This window comes from Scyliorhinus torazame, chromosome X (assembly GCF_047496885.1).
Source record: "Scyliorhinus torazame isolate Kashiwa2021f chromosome X, sScyTor2.1, whole genome shotgun sequence".
NCBI lineage: Eukaryota > Metazoa > Chordata > Chondrichthyes > Carcharhiniformes > Scyliorhinidae > Scyliorhinus > Scyliorhinus torazame.
This window is the reverse complement of record NC_092738.1, coordinates 4,768,615-4,792,681: the sequence shown is the minus strand read 5'-3', so window position 1 is coordinate 4,792,681 and position 24,067 is coordinate 4,768,615. Positions and strand designations below refer to the sequence as shown.

Genomic DNA, 24,067 nt, shown 5'->3' with positions numbered 1-24,067 from the left:
GGCGGGATTCACGCCAGCCCCCGGCTATTCTCCAACCCGGCGGGAGGTCGGAGAATCCCGCCCAAGATTGTACTTTTTTCTAAACTTGTTTAAATTTCTAAAAAAGTGGGAATATATTTAAAACAAAGTTCATGTGGAAATATAAGGATGTACCTGCTCAACTGAAATTGCTTTAATTTTCAACAGTAATTACACCCCCACGTCTGCTAATGATTTCTCCGCCCCCCTCATTGGGGAAGCTCATACTCCCACAGGATTGTGGGATTGTCATTAGTCCCCAGCCAATGGTCAGCAGGCAGGTTATAACAAGTAAAAAAGTCATCAACTTGGAAAAATTAGGTATCGGAAATAAAGTTTCAAAGTGAAAAAAAATGCCAGGTGCAATCGACATTTAACCATAAATGATGGAGTCTTTCCAGCAGAGGCAGCAGCATAGAGACGGTCGCGCGCCCGGCATGTACACTGATGTCATGCGTCTGTACATCCATGCTTTGGGCGCGGAATCACAGTGGTTATATTCCTCCGTTACCAGCAAGCAAGCAACAGGACTGTGTGAAGAACTGAAGATTGATTATTTTTCAATAATGGTAGAGAGGGCCAGAGACACAAACAGACCAGGATCTCACAATTGAAACAGCTGGAGAGAGCTTCACAGGAGAGTCCATGGCAGGACAAAGTAGTGCTAGTGTGAGATGTGGATGTGCTCACAATCACTGACATCAAGGACAAAGTCGTAGAAGCAAGTTCCTTTATTAGTCTCTGTGGTGATACACCACTACTTCCCTAGCATTGCACATAGTTATATAATAGTTGTGTGTAACGTGGCCCTGTAATCCTGTGTATTGTACTGTAGCTCTGTAGAGGTTCGGTCACCTGTATGTAACCTGACCTGGCCACGGAGAGCTCCGCTTTGGCCACTCCCCCGGGAGTTAGGTATAAGACCAGCTTCTGAGACCTGACACATTTTGTCTGGGGTCGTCTGTGTCGGGTAAGCTTCCTATGTAGTGTATTAAAGCCTTGGTTAAAGTCTCACATGTCTTTGTGGTTCTTGACGCTTAGTGCATCAATTTAATACACTACAGTTATAATGGAGGCTGCTCTGAAACCCGACAAGCTCTCGCTCGACCCCCACGCTCCACGCGCGGATCACCTTTTCAACTGCTGGCTCCGGTGTTTCGAGGCCTACCTGGAAGCATCCTTCGCCAAAACGGACGCTGACCGACTCAACCTCCTGTGCTCACGGCTCGACTACGGGCTTTTCGACCTCATCACGGGAACAACGACCTACGCCGATGCCATTGTGAAGCTCAAAAGCCGGTATGCACGAACTGTTAATTCTATTTACGCCCGCCACCGCCTCGCCTCCCGGCACCAGCAGCCGGGTGAACCCCTATCCGTGTTTGTTCGGGACCTCCGTGCCCTCGCGCTCACCTGCAACGCGCCAGCAGTCTCCGCTGAGCAGAACACTGAGGCCCTGGCGCTCGATGCCTTTGTAGCCGGCATTGCTTCCGTCCCGATTCGCCAACTCCTTCTGACACAAACTACCCTGACTCTGGACACGGCAGTCACTATGGCAGAGGCCCAACAGGCAGCCTACGACAATAATGCGTCCTACACGCCTGCCCAAACTCCCTATGCGCCTGCCCACATTCCCTACGTGGCCGCTATCTCCCTGCCGCCCGCCCAGCAACAACCCCTGCAAGTCACGGCCCACCCAGCCACACCAGCAGTAAAAATAATGCCTGGGCGCCAGTGTTACTTTTGTGGCCAGGCAAAACACCCCAGGAAACGCTGCCCTGCTAGAGATGCTACCTGTTCAGCCTGTGGCAAGAAAGGCCACTTTGCAAACGTCTGCCGCTCCACCGCTGCCTCGGGGTCCAACACCGCGGCCTGCTACTCCTGGGTGCCGCCATCCTCCATTCCCGGCTCGCTATTCGACACGTGCGACGCATGGGCGCCGCCATCTTTGATTATCCCCGGCCCGGCTTCCTTCACTTCCGGTCCGCCGCACGTCACTTCCGGTCCGCCGCCGATCGTCGCTTCCGGGTCCGCCCCGCCGCCGATCGTCACTTTCGGACCTGCGCACTCAACCTCTGGCCCCCCCCCCTCCACGTGGTCTGCATGGGCGCCGCCCGGAACCCCGACTTACGTCACTTCCGGTCCACCGCCGATCGTCACTTCCGGTCCTGCGCACTCGACCGAAATGCTGCAAACAACTGAGATGCAGCCAACGACAGCAACCTGGCCTCCAACAGCAGCCTACGACGCCTGGGCGCCACCACCTTCTTCCGCAGGCCGCTCCCCAGATCCGGCACCCTTCTCCAACAGCTCCACCATCGCATCCATCGTCCTCGACCAGGACTGACCGCATCAGCTTGCCAGATCCACCATGGAAGTTCAGGAGTTCGGCATCCGTGACATCGCTTCCGTCCTGGCTCCTGTCCCCGGGAGACGTCCTGCTCCGCAAGCACGTGCGGACCTCTGAGGCGGATCCCCTGGTGGAGAGAGTCCGTCTCCTCCACGCCAACCCACAGTACGCGTACATAGCGTACCCCGACGGGCGTGAGGAGACCGTCTCCATCTAGGACCTGGCCCCCTCTGGGGCCCCTGCCGCCCCCGCCCCGCAACCTCCACCCCGCTCCCTCTCTGCTCCCGTCGATCCCTCGGCCTGTTACTACTCCGTGCCAGCCGCTGTCATCCCGCAGTTTCGCCTCGAGCCAGCCGAAGCGGTGGGGGACGTCATGCCGCCTCGCGACCCAGCACCACCGACCGCACGGATACCGCCGGACACTACCTCAGCGCCGCAGCTCCGATGTTCAAAGAGATCGACCAAACCCATCGTTCGTCTCGACCTCTGACAACACGGAACCTCCTAATGGACTCTGTTCGTTACTCCCTGTTTGTTCACTGTGTTTGCTACTCCATATTTTCACCCCGGACTTCCTTCTAAACAAGGGGTGAATGTGGTGATACACCACTGTACTTCCCTAGCATTGTACATAGTTATATAATAGTTGTGTGTAACGTGGCCCTGTAATCCTGTGTATTGTACTGTGTATTGTACTGTAGCTCTGTAGAGGTTCGGTCACCTGTATGTAACCTGACCTGGCCACGGAGAGCTCCGCCTTGGCCACTCCCCGGGAGTTAAGTACAAGACCCAGCTTCTGAGACCTGACCTATTTTGTCTGGGGTCGTCTGTGTCGGGTAAGCTTCCTATGTAGTGTATTAAAGCCTTGGTTAAAGTCTCACATGTCTTTGTGGTTCTTGACGCTTAGTGCATCAGTCTCGAGTCTGCAGAGTCGGGTGCCTCCACTAGAGAAGCACACTCTACGGCAATTGTTCTATCCCTTTTATCCTAATCCCGTCGCCCCAGTCCCCTCCCCTCTTGCCTGATTGGTTCAGGTTGTCGAGGTTCACATTCTTTCCTGTACGCCTACCATCTGTTACATTACATGTTCATGTTAACGTTAGTTGCTCGCCACATCCTGTTATCTCCACATCCTGTGGCCCATTCTAATGATTTAATCAAAACCTCATAAGACCATAAGACCTAGGAGTGGAAGTAAGGCCATTCGGCCCATCGAGTCCACTCCACCATTCAATCATGGCTGATTTCAACTCCATTTACACGCTCTCTCCCCATAGCCCTTAATTCCTCGAGAAATCAAGAATTTATCAACTTCTGTCTTAAAGACACTCAACGACCCGGCCTCCACCGCCCTCTGTGGCAATGAATTCCACAGACCCACCACTCTCTGGCTGAAGAAATTTCTCCTCATCTCTGTTAGAACATAGAACATAGAAAATACAGCACAGAACAGGCCCTTCGGCCCACGATGTTGTGCCGAACCTTTGTCCTAGATTAATCATAGATTATCATTGAATTTACAGTGCAGAAGGAGGCCATTCGGCCCTTTGAGTCTGCACCGGCTCTTGGAAAGAGCACCCTACCCAAGGTCAACACCTCCACCCAACACCAAGGGCAATTTTGGACATTAAGGGCAATTTATCATTGGCCAATTCACCTAACCCGCACATCTTTGGACTGTGGGAGGAAACCGGAGCACCCGGAGGAAACCCACGCAGACACGGGGAGGATGTGCAGACTCCGCACAGACAGTGACCCAAGCCGGAATCGAACCTGGGACCCTGGAGCTGTGAAGCAATTGTGCTATCCACAATGCTACCGTGCTGCCCTTAAGAACAAATAAATCTACACTATATAATTTTACCGTAATCCTACCTATCCAATAGCTGCTTGAAGGTCCCTAATGTTTCCGACTCAACTACTTCCACAGGTAGTGCATTCCATGCCCCCACTACTCTCTGGGTAAAGAACTTACCTCTGATATCCCTCCTATATCTTCCACCTTTCACCTTAAAGTTCTGTTCTAAAGTGACTCCCTTTTATTCTAAGGCTGTGCCCCCGGGTCCTAGTCTCCCCTGCTAATGGAAACAACTTCCCTACATCCACCCTATCTAAGCCATTCATTATCTTGTAAGTTTCTATTAGATCTCCCCTCAACCTCCTAAACTCCAATGATTATAATCCCAGGATCCTCAGACGTTCATCGTATGTTAGGCCTACCATTCCTGGGATCATCCGTGTGAATCTTCGCTGGACCCGCTCCAGTGCCAGTATGTCCTTCCTGAGGTGTGGGGCCCAAAATTGCTCACAGTATTCTAAATGGGGCCTAACTAATGCTTTGTAAAGCTTCAGAAGTACATCCCTGCTTTTATATTCCAAGCCTCTTGAGATGAATGACAACATTGCATTTGCTTTCTTAATTACGGACTCAACCTGCAAGTTTACCTTGAGAGAATCCTGGACTAGGACTCCCAAGTCCCTTTGCACTTCAGCATTATGAATTTTGTCACCGTTTAGAAAATAGTCCATGCCTCTATTCCTTTTTCCAAAGTGCAAGACCTCGCACTTGCCCACGTTGAATTTCATCAGCCATTTCTTGGACCACTCTCCTAAACTGTCTAAATCTTTCTGCAGCCTCCCCACCTCCTCCATACTACCTGCCCCTCCACCTATCTTTGTATCATCGGCAAACTTAGCCAGACTGCCCCCAGTCCCGTCATCTAGATCGTTAATATATAATCCCTCACAATGGCCCCTTCTAATGATTTAATCAAACCTTATCCCTCACAATCCACCCTTTTTCTTTCTATAAGTATTTGAATAACTCACTTGGCGTACTTAGTCTCCAGTTTACTCAGCATCAACTTAATTTCCTCCCGTTGCACCTGCTGGACCTCACCTGGTTTGAGTATCATAATTTTCTGTAAGCCAGGTGTGCCTTCCGTTTGGCCAGTTCGTCCAACAGGGACCGTCACCGCCTGCATCCATCCCACCACACTCATAATGAGTCTCTGGAAGCATGGTATGAGACAGGGCAGGAATAGTAAGCCAGCTAAGGCACATAGGAGTATGAACCCCATTGTCTTCCACCAGGTTCCATCAAAGACACTAGGCCACCACCCTCCAACCCCAAATGACTTCCATTTTTGGACAGGGACATGTGCAATCTTTCGAATCCCCTCTGATATCTCCATAACGGCTTCCCCATTGTTATCGATATTGAGGCAGCAATTTGATAAATTAAACTTCCCACATACTCCCCCCTCCTCAGCTAAAAGGTAGTCCAATGCCAATCTGTTTTGGTAAATTGCTGCCCTCATCTGAGTCTGCTGCTTAGCCAATAGCCCTCGGCTGTCCTGTTCGTTCTGATCTCCAGGACAGACTGCAACCTGATAACGCAGTTCAGTACATAAATTGGTGTGCGGTAACCCCACGAGCCATCCTCCGCCCAAGTCGCTGGCCCATAATAGGAGATTCTCTCTCAGGGGGCCATTCCTCGTCCTTCCATGTACCCATTTCCACACTCCTCTTGGGACGTCTTAGATCGTCAAAGACCCTCACTCCCAGGGCGTTACCTCTGCGTTTGGGGAGCAGGAAGAAACCGGGTTGTATCAACCCTAGGGAACAAGTCCCTTTCCAATTCGGGGGTAAAATAGAGTACCCTCTTTCTCCGCAAATCCAAAATAATCCTCCCGGGGCCGGGCCCCCTTTGTTTGTATCATGAGCCCATGTTTTCATGCCGGGAATCCCTAAATAGGGATTATCAGTTTCGGCCTTGCATTTCCACAGACCTTCAGTGGTGTCACATGTCCCTTGGATGGGAGCATCGGTAGCCCGCCAGTACCATGTAGGCCTTTCGGGCCACCAGGAGGTGCTACCATTTTTGTGGAATGTCTTGATCCGTTTACACGGACTCACCCCCACGTGTTTCACAGGCGACCCTGATGGGTCATTAGCAACACACTCGGTTGCCAGGGGAGTATCGGTTAGTACCCACTCCTGGGGTCTACGGTGGGTGCTGGTAGTTATGTTCCACTTAAATAGGTCTGCTGCTTCCCCGGTAGAACCTCTCCAGGGCCATCTTTCACTCATAAGGGGCCCCCCACAGACCCAACAGTTAGTAACCTTCAGTGTCTGAGTAATCCTCAGGGCCAGGTCGACAAATAAATTTCCCCCAGCCTTGGGTAGCTGGATCTCATGTTGGATCTCCTCATAAAGGGAGGGGTATACCTGGGGAGCAGTTGGTTTAGGGGTAGCCTTGACCTTCTTCTTTTCCTTCACCATTATTTCCCTTGCTCTATCCTGTAATACTCGTTCACCCGTCCCCCATTGTCCCCTTGGCCATAAACATAGCCATTGTCCTCGGGGCCCTTGGGGGCATTGGTAACCAACTGAATTCTGTAGCATATAATATCGCTTCCCCCCCCCTTCCTCGCATTCTCTCAGCGTCTTATAACAGGATGAGGAGATGGAGGTGTGATATGTAAATGCCGTATGTGTGCCAGTTCTGGTCCTTACCTTAGTATAACATTTATCACATTTCTGTAAGCCTTCAATTAAAACGACTAGACATGTCACCATGACAATTTTAAACAGCATTCTTATCTGAGTCCTTTGAGAATATTAACGTCAATGGTTGTTCGCCCTCTTTCACCGTCCACTGATCAGTGTTGTCCTCCGGAGGCGCAATTGGCTCTTTTGTTCTAGCGGCGTGTGTCCACCCTCTTTCTTTTGTTCGGACTGAAGTTTCAGTGGTGAGGAGGATCTGGAAAGGTCCTTCCCAAACGGGCCGTAGTTTTTCTTCTCTCCACGATTTTATCAACACCCACTCGCCTGGGTGTAACTTATGTATATAAAAGTCCAATGGGGGTGTTTGAGACAGGAGTCCCTTTGCTTTCAGTTCTGTAAGCGAACGAGATACTGCCAGTAAATAGTTCCTCATAAACACATCGTTACTTTCTACCTCACTCCTTCCCAAGGAAGGTAGTCTGAACAACATTTCATAGGGTGATACCCCTATATTTTTTCGGGGCGCGGGTCGAATTCTTAATAGTGCCAGAGGTAGGCATTTGGTCCATGGGAGGTGTGTTTCCAACATTAACTTGGTTAGCTGCGTCTTTAGGGTGCTATTCATTCTTTCCACCATCCCTGAGCTCTGGGGGTGCCACGGTGTATGGAGATCCCATTGTATTCCCAAGGTTTCACAAATTAATTGATGCACCTTGGATGTAAAATGAGTCCCTCTGTCGGAGTCAATGGACTCAATGACCCCATATCGTGGAATAATTTGTTCTAGCAGTATCTTTCCCACTGCCGTGGCCGTGGCGGTGGCGGTGGGGAAGGCCTCCACCCATCGGGTGTAGTAGTCCACTATTACCAAGACGTATCTCCATTTCTGCACCAAAGGAAGTTCTGTAAAATCTATCTGTATTCTTTGGAAGGGGCGTATGGCCAATTTCCGACCCCCTTTTACAGTCTTTCCCATATTCTTTTTGTTTATCTTCTGGCATATTATGCATCGATCGCCTACCTGCTTAGCTAGTGTGTGGATTCCAGTACAAGCGTATACCCGCAGAAAGGCATCACAGAGAGCCCGGGTGCCCCAATGTGACTGGGAGTGTATCTGTCCCAAGAGTTCCCTGGATATTTCCTTGTTTAATACTTGTCGCCCGTCTGTTAGTCTCCACTCCCCTTTTTCATTTTTAGTTGCTCCTAACTCCTTCATTTGTTGTTGCTCCACAAGTGTGAAGACGGGTTCTTTGGTAATCTCTAATGACGTGGGGATGAGACTCTTTATTTTAATGGTGTCTCCCATGGCAGCCTCTTCATCAGCCAGTCTATTTCCTCGGGCCTCCAGGGAGTTCCCTCCCTGATGTCCGGGAACATGGACCACTGCTATTTCCTCCGGTAACTGGAGCGCGCTTAACGTTTGCTCTATCAATTTTTCATGGGCCAATCCTTTTCCTCTGGTGGTTATCATTCCCCTTTCCTTCCATATTTTTCCAAATGTATGTACTACCCCAAAGGCATATTGGGAGTGGGTACATACCGTTCCATGCTCTCCCTTCAGTAACTCCAAAGCCCTTAATAATGCATATAACTCACAGGTCTGTGCTGACCAATCGTTAGGCAATCTCCCTGTCTCAACTCTGTTCAGTGCTTTCCCATCCACTATTGCGTATCCACTGTGTCTCTTCCCGTTTATGCATCGAGATGATCCGTCAATAAACCATCTATTCCCCTCGGGCAGTGGTTCCTCTCCCAAGTCCTCCCGACTTTTTGTTTGGTATTCAATTAAATCTCGGCAGTTATGTTCTGGGTCTCCTTCCTCCTGCGGCCCACTACATAGGAATTGTGAGGGGTTTACACTCCTATCTGTTATCATCTTTAAATCATCCCTTTCCATTAAGATTGCCTCGTATTTTAGAATTCGGGAGTCGGTGAGCCATCTGTGGGATCTGTGTGTCAGGGTTGTATGTACCGTATGCGGGGTTGCTACGATTAATTCGCCGCCGAAAGTGAGTTTACGGCTTTCTTCCACAAGAGCCGCTGTAGCGGCCACTGCTTGGACACACAGTGACCATCCGCGGGGACACAGGATCCAATACTTTCGACAAGAATGCTACTGGCCTTTTGTCCCCTCCCCACTTTTGGGTCAGAACCCCCATTGCCGTTCCACCTTCCACATTAACATAGAGGTAAAAGGGCTTCTCCAAACATGGGAGAGAGAGCACTGGTGCCCTTATCAGGCTTTGTCTTAGTTCATCATATCTCTCTTTTTCTTCCTGTTTCCATTCCAATTCCTTTACTTTCTCTGCCATTTTGTCATATAGGAACTTAGTTTTTGATGCAAAATTCTCGATCCAAATTCTGCAGTATCCTATTAATCCTAAAAATGTCCTAATTTCCTTGGTAGTGCGTGGTAAAGGGAGGAAGGTTATTCCTTCTATGCGTTCAGGGTTTATCCTTCTTTTTCCTTCACTTACTAAATGGCCCAAATACTGGACTTCTTTTTCAACAAACTGGCGCTTGTTTATGGACACACTCAAACCTTTTTCTCCTCGGAAATTTAGCAACTCTATAGTCCCCTTTGTGACCGCTGTTTTGTCCAAGCCGGACAGTAGCAGGTCATCCACATATTGCAATAATTGGGTCCCCTGCTTGTTACTATATTCCTCTAGTACTTGTTCTAGCACTTGCCCGAACAAGTTAGGTGACTCGGTGAATCCCTGGGGTAGAACCTTCCACCTATATTGTTGCTTCCGTCGGGTGTATGGATTGTCCCATTCAAAGGCAAAAATATCTCGGCTTTTCTCATCAAGTGGACAGCTCCAGAATGCATCTTTCAGATCCACCACACTGAACCATTTATGGGCATGGGGAGTCTGTCCCATAATGGTATATGGGTTTGGCACCACAGGATGGCGCTTCTCCACTATTTTGTTCAGCTCTCTCAGATCTTGCACCATCCGATACGTTCCGTCAGACTTCTTGACTGGTAATATGGGGGTATTATATGGGGACATGCAGGGCTCCACCACTCCTTCTACCTCCAATATTTCTATCACTGGTTGGAGTCCCTTCCGCCCTTCCATTGAGATGGGGTCCTGTCTTACACGGACTGGTTCACATCCAGCTTTCAGGCTGATCTTTAGTGGGGGTATATGTAACCCTCCCCGATTGCTCTCCCCGGCCCAGACCATGGGGTTTATTTCCTCTTCGTCTTGGTCCATCAGAATGTACATTTTCACTACTACGTTTCCATTTTCCGGGGCCGTCCCTAGTTTTAATTGCACTTGCAGATCTCGTCCCATTAAATTCATCCCTGCTTGTGGAATTAATATTAAGGTTTCAGTTGCTTCTCTCGTTTGGTATTTAACGAGTACGTCCTCTATTTCTGGGGCTATTAATGCTTTTCCCCCTACTCCCGCAATTTTTATTTTTCCCTTTCCTGTGTTCATTCCTTTTGGTACATGCATAATACTTGATCTTTCTGCCCCTGAATCTACCATAAATACCACTTCCTCTCCCCGGGGTCCCACTTTCAAATTAACCAAGGGCTCCCTTCTGTATCCTTCTAACCCCAGGGAGTGGAGCGCCTGACCCCCCTATTCATCCTCTTCCATCGTGGCGCATACTTTCGCCTCCTTCTTCCTCTTTGGGCAATCTCTTTTAAAGTGTCCTTCCTCATCACAATAATATTTCATGGGCCCTGTCTCCCAATTTCCTGGTCCTTGTCCTCATCTTCCTCTACCTCTGCCTCTTCCCCTCCCCCGTTGTCCTTGTTGAGCCCCCCTGCCTCTACCTGGGGTCTCCCTCGTCCACTTCTTTTCCACAACCTGTTCTACCGCCTGCATCATCATCTTCGCCTTACCCTTCGCCTTCTCGTCTTCCCTTCTCACATATACTTTTTGTGCTTCCTTTAGTAACTCGTTCATTGATTTGTCATTCCAGTCTTCCAACTTTTCTAATTTCTTTTTAACATCTGGCCACGATTTAGTGACAAAGTTAGCTCGCAAGACTTGCTGCCCAGCGTCTGATTCTGGGTCAATGCCTGAGTATTGTTGTATATTCCGCCTTAATCTTTGGAGGAATATTGCCGGGGCCTCATCTTTTTCCTGTCTATTCTCAAATGCTTTCTCGAAATTCTGTCCCTTTGGGACCGATTCTCTTATCCCTTTTACAATTAACTTTCTGTAATCTATCAGATCTTGTCTCCCCGCTTGTGTTTGTTGGTCCCATGCGGGTCGGTCAATTGGAAATTTTGTGTCCCCTGGTATTGCCGGGACGTTCCCTACAGTGGGGTTTTCTCTTTCCCAAATCCTCATTCCTGCTTGTCTTACCATTTGCCTCTCGTCTGGGGTTAAGAGATTCCCCAGAATGGCCTGCATTTCGTCCCAGGAATATATATTGGGTCCAAGGAATTGATCTAATTGTTCAGCCACTGTCAGGGGGTCCTCCAGCAGGTTTTTCATTTCTTTCTTAAAACTTCTTACTTCAGTACTTGTTAGGGGCACGTTCACAAATCCCAAGTTACCGTCACCCATGGGTACCTCCCTCAAGGGGAACAGCGCCGTTGGACGGGTGCTTGGTAGAGGGAGATTTTTGACATCGTCCTTTAACTGCTGGACTTCTGTTTTTCTTGACTTCGGGATCGTCCCCATTCCCCCTGGTTGATCATTATGGGCCCCTGTTTCTGTTGAAGGAGTGTGGGGCCCTTGTATTATGTCCGGAGGAGGATTCACAGGCTGAGGATGGTTTATGGGCACCGGTTGGTCTTCCCGTTGCGGTGGGGGAAGCGGAGGGGGATTTATGGGCGCCTGTTGGTCTGCCAGTTGTGGCTGATTATTCTGAGGGGGGGCATTGGGCTGCAGATAGGGCGGTGGCAGACTGTCTAAACAGTCCCATTGAGGGGGAGGGGGAGGGAGAGGCTCTTGGTCTTTTTTCCCTTTAACTTTCAAGTTAAACATATTGGTGACCACCATCCAACAAGCGGCATAACTACTTTAACGGGTGACTTACTGTTAACGTAAATGTTTAACTGTTGGCACGCCCAATCCTCGTCTGATCCATATTTGGGCCATAAAATTGAGGGTGGTGCTATTGGTTCTTCTGGCCATCTGTAGTAACAATACCGGATCATCTTTTCCTTTGACTTCCCCTTAGTACAAGAGGTGTCACCCCAGGTTTGTAACATTCGCCCCAACGGACTATCGGGTGGGATTTCTGGATTAGTTTTTCCATCCTTTTCCTTTTTACTGGGTTTACTACCCATGTCTAATCCTTAATCCTGCGTTACTTAATTAACCTGGACCTTGTTTCCTTAAGACAACAAATTCCGTCGTCTTCCCACCGTTGCCCGAGTAATACTTAATAGTCAATTTTCTTACCCGGGTCTTGTGCACAAGAATTGCTCGACAGTCTACTTTTTCCTGGTTCGTCTCCCTCTTGCTTCTAGAGTCCTCTGGTCCGGGCCGCGTCACTTCGTCAGCCCGAGAGCGGTGATTTCAGAGACTACCGAAATCGGTAGGACGCGTCGTCTCGTCACTCCTCGCTCCCGGCTACTGGCAGAGCGCCGTTGGGATCCCGGACGAGCCCCCAAGCTTGTGAGATGTGGATGTGCTCACAATCACTGACACCGAGGACAAAGTCGTAGAAGCAAGTTCCTTTATTAGTCTCGAGTCTGCAGAGTCGGGTGCCTCCACTAGAGAAGCTCACTCTACGGCAATTGTTCTATCCCTTTTATCCTAATCCCGTCGCCCCAGTCCCCTCCCCTCTTGCCTGATTGGTTCAGGTTGTCGAGGTTCACATTCTTTCCGGTCGCCTACCATCTGTTACATTACATGTTCATGTTAACGTCAGTTGCTCGCCACATCCTGTTATCTCCACATCCTGTGGCCCGTTCTAATGATTTAATCAAAACCTCATCCCTCACAATGGCCCCTTCTAATGATTTAATCAAACCTTATCCCTCACACTAGTGTGAGCTGTACACAGAGCTCCAGGGCCTCTGGTGAACAAATAGTGAAGAATGCGGCCATCTAAAATGGCCGCCCGCAAAGGATAATGGGAATTGTGGTCAGGTTGGGACACAGACGATACACAGCCCCTGTGTATTGTGCAGAGGAAACCAGACCTACACAGAAACTTGCACCTGCTAAAGGCCAATCACCGATCTCCCCAGGACAGTGGGACACAGATTGAAACGTAGCACCAGTAGCAGACTCGGAGGTGTCTATTTACCTTATTTGGGAGTGCCCACGTGCCTTGGACAATAACAACTAGGACCCGACAAGCTATCAAGGTACCCGCCCCTAATTGGCCAGAATCGATTAGGCTGATCAAAATCCTATCAATCCATTGGATCCTGAGTTGGGACCGCCCAAAACAGCGTGAAAGATCGGAGGATAAGAGGAACTGCGCGACCAATATTCTGTCTCTTTTGGGACCGGCCTCTGCCCCACCAACTGCAGCACCTCGACCAGCCAAGTTCAAGGACCCGTGATCGCTACCTGAAGGACGGGCCACAGCCTAGACGTACCTGACAACTTCCAGCCGACACACGTGGGGAATCAGATAAAGGCCTTGTCTAACCTGCACAGAGCCAGTCACTTGAAAGTTAAGTAAAGGTCATTTAAGCTGTTAGGTATAGTTTAATGTGTAGCCACATGTAGATTATTACGCATGGAACCAAGCCTATGTTTAATAATAAACAATAATTGAACTAATAGACTGGTTGTGTGGTCATTTGTCCAGTACACGGAACGTACTCGCATCTTGTGGTTATTATTAATAAAGATAAAAGAGCAACAAGAAGAAGCTGAAATCGGGAACAAAGCAGCAGAAAGATGATTTGTTGAGGTATGGCTTTGTTAATTTTGCCAATCCAAATCAGAATGCAAAGCCCATGTGTGTTATGTGCAGAGAAGTACTGGCAACTTAAAGTTTAAAACCCCCAAAACTTCAAAGGCATTTGATTTTTTTTCCAAAGGATGCAGCAAGAACTTGAATTGTCAGCTGACGTCCTTAGCATTGAAGGACGAAGCAAGTGAGATCGTGAGAACCAAGCAAGCTCACCTATTGTAGCTGAGTGGGCTAAACAGCTGGCTTGTAACGCAGAACAAGGCCAGCAGCGTGGGTTCAATTCCCGTACTGGCCTCCCCGAACAGGCGCCGGGATGTGGCGACTAGGGGCTTTTCACAGTAACTGAAAAACATTTTTTTTTTGCTTAAAACAAATTTGTAACATTTAATGAGAGAAAAAGGCCATATGCAAAGAGCCTTAACATAGTGAAAACGAACAGTGGGGAAGAATAAACATGTTAATAAGGCACTTCCCCGGTCAGCTCTGTTTGCCCATGCCACACGTGTTCAACTAAAGTAATGTGGCTCTAACCCCCCCCAGCCCCCCCCCCAGCCCCCCCTCCCCCCCAGCCCCCCCCTCCCCCCCAGCCCCCCCTCCCCCCCCTGACCTAGGTGCCCCCTGACCTACGCTAGCGACGCTGACCCCTGCCCTTGGCACCTGACTGTCTCCCACCCGAGCGCTCGGGCCCTCCCCCCACACACCAAGGACCCATTAACCTGATTGTATCTCCCCGTGCCCTTTCAAGTCCCTTAACCAGCCCCTAGCCCATCCCCCCATCAGAGGCCCCGATCTCCCGCCAAAAGGTACCAAGCGTGGGACCCCCTTTTCAGGCCCCCCCCCCCCCCCCCCCCCCCATTGCAATCTCCGAAAATCACCCTAAGCAGTGCGCCCTCCAGCCCCCGCTCTCTGTCCCGGCTGTAAACAACCTTGGATAAAACATTACAGCACAGGATACTTTAACAAACCGACGCCACACAACAGCTCTGAGAGCCCAGAGTCCTTTAGTTCAAGTCCAGCTTCTTTTAATAAAAGTCCACTCCCAGTCAGAGCCAGTTAGGTTAACAGTCCGCAGCCACTGTACAGCACTGAGAAAACTAAGTGCCCGTTAGTCCAAGTCCAGCTTCTTCTCTTTAATGAAGGCCCAAACCTGTTCTGGTGTCTCGAAGTAGTGATGGAGTTCCTCAAACGTAACCCAAAGCCTCGCAGGATACAGCATTCCAAACCTCACCTCCTGTTTGTGGAGGGCTGCCTTTACCTTGATGAATCCTGCACGTCTCTTGGCCAGCTCCGTTCCCAAGTCCTGGTAGATGCGCACCTCACAGTTCTCCCATCTGCTGCTCCTCTCCACCTCGGCCCATCGCAGCACACGTTCCCTGTCAGCCAGCCGGTGAAAGTGAACCACCAAGGCCCTCGGTCGGTCGCCCGTCCTGGGCTTCCTTGCGGGGGCCCTATGCGCCCCATCCAACTCCAGGGGTCAAGGGAAGGCCTCCGGTCCCATCAGCGCCCCGAGCATACCCATCACGTTTGCACCCGCATCCGATCCCTCTCATCCCTCGGGGAGGCCCACGATCCTCAGGTTCTGCCTCCTGGCTCTGTTCCCCAGCTCTTCAAGCTGCTCCTGCATCCTCCTCTGACGGGAGTTCAGCTCCTCCACCTCGTGCTCCAGCTCCGTTACCGTGTCCTCCTGGCTGGAGAGCTTCACCTCGACCTCCCTGAGCGCCTTCTCTTGGATCGCCTGCGCCTCGACCATTCGGTCCATCACCGCCCTCATCGGGTCCAACGTGTCCCTCTTCAGTTCGGCGAAGCAATTCGTGAAGAACTCCACCTGTTGCTCCCTTGGCCAGTGAGCCTCCGCCCCCTGGTCGCTGCTGCCCGCCATGTTTCGCCGCCCGGTCTGGGGTCCCCGCTGCTCCCTTGGCCAGTGGGCCTCTGCTCCCTGGTCCCTGCCGTCCGCCATGCTTCGCCGTCCGGTCTGGGGTCCCCGCTGCTCCCGCTTCGATCCTTGCCGCTCCACTCGACCACTTCTGGTCCAGCTGTCCATACCCCGGGGGGGAAGCCTCTTCCCTATCATCTCCTCCACCAATTCAGGTCGCCAGGTCCCGAAAAAGTCCGCTGACAAAGGTCCGTTTGCCCATCGCGGGCGGGAGCGATCCGACCTGCGACCTGCTTCCTCGAGGGCGCCACCGGAAGTCTTTCATTGAAGCCTACTTGTGACAATAAGCGATTATTATTGCAATAAAGGTAAGTGAAAATGGTGGGTTGCGAAAGTCAGCTGACATGGGTCGCGAAGGTCGGCCGGTTGGTAAAAGTGGGTCTCGGCCGGTGGAGGGGGGGGAACACTTGTAGACGGTGGACAGGCTTTGGGGAGTCAGGAGGTGACATACTCTTCACAGAATTCCCAGACTCTGACCTGCTCTTGTAGCCACAGTATTTATATGGCTGGTCCAGTTCAGTTTCTGGTCAGTGGTAACCCCAGGACATAGTTGGAGGGGCATTCAATGATGGTAATGCTATTGAATGGTTAGATTCTCTCTGGTTCGTGCCTGGCACTTGTGTGTTGTGAATGTTACTTATTTGTCCGTGGGATCTTGCTGGGGGCAATTTGGCTGCTGCATTTCCTACAGTGCAGCAGTTACACTTCAAAAAAAAAAGTAATTAATTGTCTGTAAAATGCTTTAGGATGTCCCAAGCTAATGAAAAACGGCATAAAAATAGAAGGTTCTTTTGACAGATCCTATGACAGACAAATGGGAGAACTGCACACAAAAATTCATATAGCCCTGGATCCCGAATGGAAAAATAGTTATGTCTACAATACCCACCAGAGAGCATCACTGTACCGCAATTCTGCAATAGAGTTCTGCGAGTTCGGCACAGAAGTGAATTGCAGAAAAAGGGACTTGCACCAGGAAATGTGTAGAGCCCTCAATTGTCATATTTTAAAAGTTGATTCAGTTACTTAGTTACTTTTTTCACATGTTCAAGAATGCACGTGATTGTTCCTGACAGTAAACTTTTATTGGACACTTCCTCTTTGCCTCCCTGTTTTGGTGGGTCCTCTTATTCCCCCTGCCATCCACCACTCTGGAATCGGTTGCTATGTGGTGCACAAGTGAAATGTGAGACGTTGATTTTATCTCCCTTTAATTTTTTCCTCCCGCTGTGACAGGCCCGTTGTCCAAGGCCTCCTCTGTATTAGCAACAATGGCAGTGTACCTTTCCAAAATGCACAGAGAGATGTCTCGGAGTAGTCTGTAGAGGGGTGGATATTGAGTAAACGCCAAGCTGGAAGCTGCTGCCTCCCAGATGTGTTGTTAAACTGAGACTCTTTCCTCCACCGCTCCGTCTGCCTGCTCAAGTGGGCCTATTTCAATTGGGCAAATAGGATTGACACAGTTGCCCCAGAGTCATCCAGAAAATAGCTGGTGCCCCTTTTGGAACACTCCACTCATCAATAGGTTAACGACCAAAGAGAAAATGCTGGAAAATCTCAGCAGGTCTGGCAGCATCTGATGGGAGAGAAAAGAGCGAACGTTCCGAGTCCAGATGACCCTCCCGGTAAAGGAGTTGTGGGAGGGGACCCGGGTAGGCCTGAAACAAGGACTGTTCCCCATACCCCATGTGGGTCCTCATTGCTGCACCTTTGATTTGGAGAAAGTGGGATGAGTTGAAGGAGAAGTTGTTGAGAGATAGAACGAGTTCAGCCAGGCGGAGGAGAGTGGTGGCGGATGGGAATTGTCTGGGCCTCTTTTCGAGAAAGAAGCGAAGAGCTCTCAGGCCACTGGTGTGGGGTGGAGGTGGAGAGAGACTGCACATCCCTGGTGAATAGAATGCGGTTAGGGCCCGGGGACTGGAAGCTGGCAATGTGACCCAGTGCATCAGCTTTGACAAAGGGTCATCTGGACTCGAAACATTAACTGTGATAAAGGCACAATGTAAATGCTTGATGTTGCTGGAAGCCTGGAGTTTATTCAAACTCGTGAAAACTGAATTGGGGACGAAGGTCAGGAAGAACTTTCTTACAACGAGTAATCAACATTTCACATTAAACAGTGACTGCCAGGGTTGGCTGTAAAGTGCTTTGTGAATTTCTGAGGTTATGCAAGGTGCTACACAAATGCAAATCCTTTCACATGGAATACATCACTCTATAGTGGAGAGGACAGGAAACCTGGCAGCTAATTTGCACAGGGCACTGTTATAGTGAGCAGTTCATCTGTTTTTATCAATGTTGGCTGAGGGATAAATATTGGTTAGGACACTGGGAGAAACTCCCCAATGCTTCTTTGAGGTAGTATCGAGATCTTCTCCAGGGACAGAAAGAGCCTCATTGAGAAGTGCCGTGTTCTTTCAGCTCACTCAAGCTCTTTCGAGTTAGCACTTGAACCTTCTGACTAGAGCGATCCACTGAGCTGACAGTGATGGTGGGTGAAGCTGCTTTGCTTAAATAGCTTACCAACACTCACTTTCCAGACACCTGTCCAAAGAATGGCTCCTGGGACCTGGTTTTGGAGGACTGCCAGCAGTAGGAATACACGGGTCGGGATTCTCTGTTGCCTTACGGCGGAAAATAGCTCGCGATGCCGGATTTGCGGCAGGCGCCTGTTTGGTCCTGAATCATCGTGATGCTCTGCCCCCTCCAAATCGGGGTCATTGCGTTGTGCGTAGTGGCAACCGCGTTCGCATCTCATTAGCGGGCCCACCTGCGATGCTCCGCCTCCGATGGACCAGGTTCGCGACAAGGCAATCCACGTGTGGTCTCAACAGTTGTGAGCCCGCCGTGGTGGCTGTGGAGAGAGGGAGGGCGTACGGACAGTGTCCAGCACCGCATACCTCACCGACAGTCTGGCCGGGGTGGGGGGGGCTTCTGCCAGCGCTGGGGGGGGGGGGGGGGGGGGAGTACTGGGGGGTGGCCAGGAGGTGGGCTGTGGGGTCGGGGTGGACGGGTACGCGGTCCAGCACGACCGCCACCATGTTTTTTGGGCGCGATCGGTGCCTGTGTGGGGGGTGTAAGTGTACGCCCGGCTGCAGCTTTTTAACATAGAATTTACAGTGCGGAAGGAGGCCATTCGGCCCATCGAGACTGCACCGGCTCTTGGAAAGTGCTCCCTACCTAAACCCACACCTCCACCCTATCCCCATAACCCAGTAACCCCGCCCAACACTAAGGGCAATTTTGAACACGAAGGGCAATTTATCATGGCCAATCCACCGAACCCGCACATCTTTGGAGCTTGTCAGCTCTGCGCGTGTCCAGCTCCCACCCGGTGATTCTCCCACTGTTTTTCTTCGGGTGTTTCACGCGGCGCCGGTGCGAGCCCCTCACCGGTAGCGGAATCGGTGCAGGCGTGGCGTCGATCTTTCCGTCGCGAACTCCACGGATCCCCCATTGGCAAGGAACAGAGAACCCAGCCCACTAGCTAGTCCTCAGGTAAATCAGAGGGAATTGAGTCAGGCACCTGGGACAGAGTGCACCTTCCATGCAAAGGTTTCACATGCATTCCTCCCACATCCTTTAAAACGTTGTTGCTTTCAGTGTATGGTGATGCCGTCAGCATGGAACTGCCCTTTGAACGGTATATTTTTAGTCGGAGTTTAAATACTGGCTCCTGGAGGGGAGGTGGAGGTGGTGACGTTGGAGATGTGGCGAGGGAGCCGTTAACTGCCTTGTGAAGCGAGAGCAACATTCAGCAGCATTCAGCAAGCGAAGGAGGATGACCACCGGAGCCTGACACCCAGCTAGGGCGAGGCGACCACACACACAGGAGAACATTGCTGGACACTTGTTAACCCGCTCGTCACTTGGCAAGACAACTTTCCACTGCTCGTCAGACAGAAATACACATATTTCAGTCACGGTAAGTCAAGGAAATCCATGCACCTGGATTAAAATAGCAGGATCCTTCACTAAATGGGATTGTTTTTCTGGTAAATCAAAATATTGGCTAACTTTATTTTAAAATATGCATTCAGCCTATTTGAGGGTTTGCAGATCAATTTCACTTCCTTGTGTGACGAATGTTTGATTTGATTTCATGACTGCACGGTGTGATTACTGATGCACTTTCTTTCCTGGTCGCTGTAAGTGTCCTGGTGACCAAGTGTCCTGGTGACCAGGTGTCCTGGCCTGACCATCGGCAGTCTGAACAAAATACATTTGCCTTACCGCCCACGAAGAGCTACCACCCCCTTTCCATATTCTGAAAACGAGCTTGGGGCAGATTTGGATTAATTCCCAGTGTAGCCCTAGCTCTCAAGAAAAGGATGACTGCTGTTTACAAGTCCTGGGATTTCACAATGATACAGCTCAAAAGGAAGCTATTCGGCCCATCATAGACACCCTACAGTGCAGAAGGAGGTCATTCAGCCCACCAAACCCCTGAAAGAGCTCCCCACTCCCCGCCCAATCCATCAACCCCACCTAACCACATCATTGGACACCTAAGGGGCAATTTCTTTTCTTTTTAAAAATAAATTTAGAGTACCTAGTTATTTTTTTCCAATTAAGGGGCAATTTAGCGCGGCCAATCCACCTGCCCTGCACACCTTTGGGTTGAATGTGCCAACTCCACAAGGACAGTGATCCGGGGCTGGGATCGAACCCTGGTTTTTCGAAGAGGTCACAAAGATGATTGATGCAGGTAGGGCAGTGGATGTTGTCTATATGGACTTCAGTAAGGCCTTTAACAAGGTCCCTCATGGCAGACTGGTACAAAAGGTGAAGTCACACGGGATCAGGGGTGAGCTGGCAAGATGGATACAGAACTGGCTAGGTCATAGAAGGCAGAGAGTAGCAATGGAAGGATGCTTCCATTGGAGAAGGATGCTTCTAATTGGAGGGCTGTGACCAGTGGTGTTCCGCAGGGATCAGTGCTGGGACCTTTGCTGTTCGTAGTATATATAAATGATTTGGAGGAAAATGTAACTGGTCTGATTAGTAAGTTTGCAGACGACACAAAGGTTGGTGGAATTGCAGATAGCGATGAGGACTGTCGGAGGATACAGCAGGATTTAGATTGTTTGGAGACTTGGGCGGAGAGATGGCAGATGGAGTTTAATCCGGACAGATGTGAGGTAATGCATTTTGGAAGGTCTAATGCAGGGAGGGAATATACAGTGAATGGTAGAACCCTCGAGTATTGAAAGTCCGAGAGATCTAGGTGTACAGGTCACTGAAAGGGGCAACACAGGTGGAGAAGGTAGTCAAGACGACATACGGCATGCTTGCCTTCATTGGCCGGGGCATTGAGTATAAGAATTGGCAAGTCATGTTGCAGCTGTATAGGACCTTAGTTAGGACACACTTGGAGTATAGTGTTCACATCCTTCTGGTAGTGTGGCGACCAGAATTGGAGGTTTTAGAGAGGGTGCAGAAGAGATTTACCAGGATGTTGCCTGGTATGGAGGGCATTAGCTATCAGGAGCGGTTGAATAAACTCGGGTTGTTCTTACTGGAACGACGGAGGTTGAGGGGCGACCTGATAGAAGTCCACAAAATTATGAGGGGCATAGACAGAGTGGATAGTCAGAGACTTTTTCCCAGGGTAGAGGGGTCAATTACTAGGGGGCATAGGTTTAAGGTGCGAGGGGCAAGGTTTAGAGTAGATGTACGAGGCAAGTTTTTTACGCAGGGGGTAGTGGGTGCCTGGAACTCGCTACCAGAGGAGGTAGTGGAAGCAGGGACGATAGTGACATTTAAGGGGCATCTTGACAAATATATGAATAGGATGGGAATAGAGGGATACGGACCCAGGAAGTGTAGAAGATTGTAGTTTAGTCGGGCAGCATGGCCTGTTCCTGTGCTGTACTTTTCTTTGTTTGTTCTTTGGTCCTTGGTGGCGTGAGGCACTGTGCCACCGTGCCACTGAGGGGCAATTTAACATGGCCAATCCACCTAACTGGCACATCTTTGGACTTGTTGGCTGTTTGACAGGGCTAGTCCCTACTCCCCCATTGCCCCCCTCCCCGTCCCCTATCCCTGCATATTTTTCCCCATCAAGTATCTATCCAATTCCCTTGAATTGTACCAATGTACAAGTCTAAAGTGCATTCAGGTCATCATGCCATATTTAGTCCTAACATTAGAATGCTGATTTGACAGGATACACAAAGATGCCAGTGCTGGCTGTGCCTGGGTGTTTGCAGACCTTCCCTTGTACAGTACACAGAACTTTACAAAACCACCATCAGAATGAAATGAAATGAGGATGCTTCCATGAGTCTCAATGAAACTAGCAGAGAGTTCTGTTATCACTGTGCACACATGGTCCGCTTGATATTCTGTCAGCACTTTCTCAGGGTACCGGCATTTTTATCGCTCCTTAGCTGAGATAAGTACACAATACTCCAAAGATCAATCATCATAAAAATTGCATTATGAACGACAGTGCAACCAGCAGTTCGAACGTTAATGCATATCTGACAAATCATTATCTTGCCTCTGTTTAATTTAGGAGCAATTTTGCAAGGTCAGTGTAAAGTTCTGATAATGACTAAAGATAGGAGTCTGGCAGCATTGGAACATGAGAAAGGGAGGGGTCCCACCTGGCCCTCAAGCCAGGACCATGGTAGGAGGGAGGGAGCGGAGCTATATTTAGGCAAAATCTGAAACCCAAATCCAAGAGGAAGGATGGCAAACCGTGGAGAGGTGCAGACGAGATTGACCAGAATGGGATCAGGGGTGAGAGGGTTAGAATTATCTGAAGAAACTAGTTAGAATTACTGAGAGAGTGGTGAGGATGTGGTGTTGATTTTCACAGGGAGTGGTTGAGATGACTAACAGATGCATTGAAGGGAAAGCTGGATAAACACATGCGACACACATTGAAATTGTATGAACACCAACAAAGAGAACTTTAGCAGCGCTATGGGGAAAGAGAAGGAGAGTGAGCAACTATATGGACAGCTCTTCCAAAGAGACATGAGGGCCGAAAGCCTGCTTGTGTGCTGTATTGTCCTATGAACTGCTTTATAACCACTTTGGAAACGGAGTTGCAATGTTGACATGGAGGGTCAGTATGATAGTATCTCCTTATTACAAGTGCCAGTCACTTGGTCAGTCCTTTCAGTGCAGATACTTACAGTCACTTAAATGGCATGCAAATTGGGCTGTAAGTAGAAATGGACTCGGGCAGCATGGTGGCGTAGTGGTTAGCACTGCTGCCTCACGGCGCCAAGGACTCACATAAACCTTTCGAGATCCATTTGTTTATCAGCAGTTTCTTCTAATTACCCCTCTGTGACTCCCAATAGACACGTTGGTTAGTAAGCTCCTAATGGACTAATCCTCGCAGCCCTGAGATGAAACCAAGTATCGATTGGTTTTATGGTCCAACGTTTGGAAAAGGTGCTATGATATCACAGCACTGAATTTATGTACGAGCTAATGTGAAACAATGAGAGGAATGGGGAAAAGGTGATTGTTGAAAGGCATCATTTTATGAGCTTTCTATTTTTAAAAAAATGTATTTTATTACAAACATGTATCAAAACAGATCACAGCGAATAAACACCCCGGGAAACATAATTCCCATCAATCAACTATACAGTCTGTACAGATTCTTTCCCTTTTTCACCCCCCCCCCCCCCCCCCCCCCCCCCCCCCACCCCCGCGACGAACAGCTCCTCAAACATGGTCACAAACATCCCCCAGCTTTCCTCAAACTCCCCTGCTGAGCCCCTTAACTCATACTTTATCTTCTCTAACCGCAGGAAGTCATACAGGTCACCCAACCATGGTGCTGCCCCCGGTGGCGATGCCGACCGCCACTCCAGCAAAATTCGCCGCCGTGCAATCAGAGAGGCGAAGGCCACGACATCGGCCTTCCTCCTCCCCATGAGCTCCGGCTTCTCTGAAACCCCAAATATCGCCAACAAAGGGTCCGAGTTCACTCCCTCCTCCACTATCCTGGCTAAGACCGCGAACACTCCCGCCCAGAATCTTCCCAATTATTCACAACACTAAAACACGTGTGCGTGATTCACTGGCCCCCCCGCCCACACCTCTCGCACTCATCTGCTACCCCCTGAAAGAACCCACTCATTCTCGCCCGAGTCATATGCACCCTGTGCACCACCTTAAACTGTATCAGGCTATGAGCTTTCTATTTAATTGAATCATGGGGCATCAATATAAAGATGTTGCTTTTTGTATTAGCAGTGAGCCTTAAAATGGTTTTTGATCTGCCCCTCGTTCTTATGTTATGTTCTTATATTATCAGTGTATTTTTGGATATGAGGGAGCTTTACCTTTATTATGGGTCTTGCAGGAGGTAGGTGAATTCCTGCTGGTTGGAAGTTGTTGATAGATATCACTAGCCGGATTGCCTTCCGGTT

At 49.8% G+C, this 24,067-nt stretch overlaps 1 protein-coding gene across 2 annotated transcripts in view; it reads left to right on the top strand.

The window, feature by feature from the left end:
• Window positions 1–19,362: 19,362 nt before the first annotated feature.
• The window catches only part of LOC140405381 (unconventional myosin-Ib-like), a 276,153-nt gene continuing 271,448 nt past the window's right edge, over window positions 19,363–24,067 (top strand). For both annotated transcript variants that reach the window (XM_072493715.1, XM_072493714.1), the window contains exon 1: window positions 19,363–19,590. The gene's annotated coding sequence lies outside the window, so the exon portion shown is untranslated. The remainder of the gene's footprint in view (window positions 19,591–24,067) is intronic.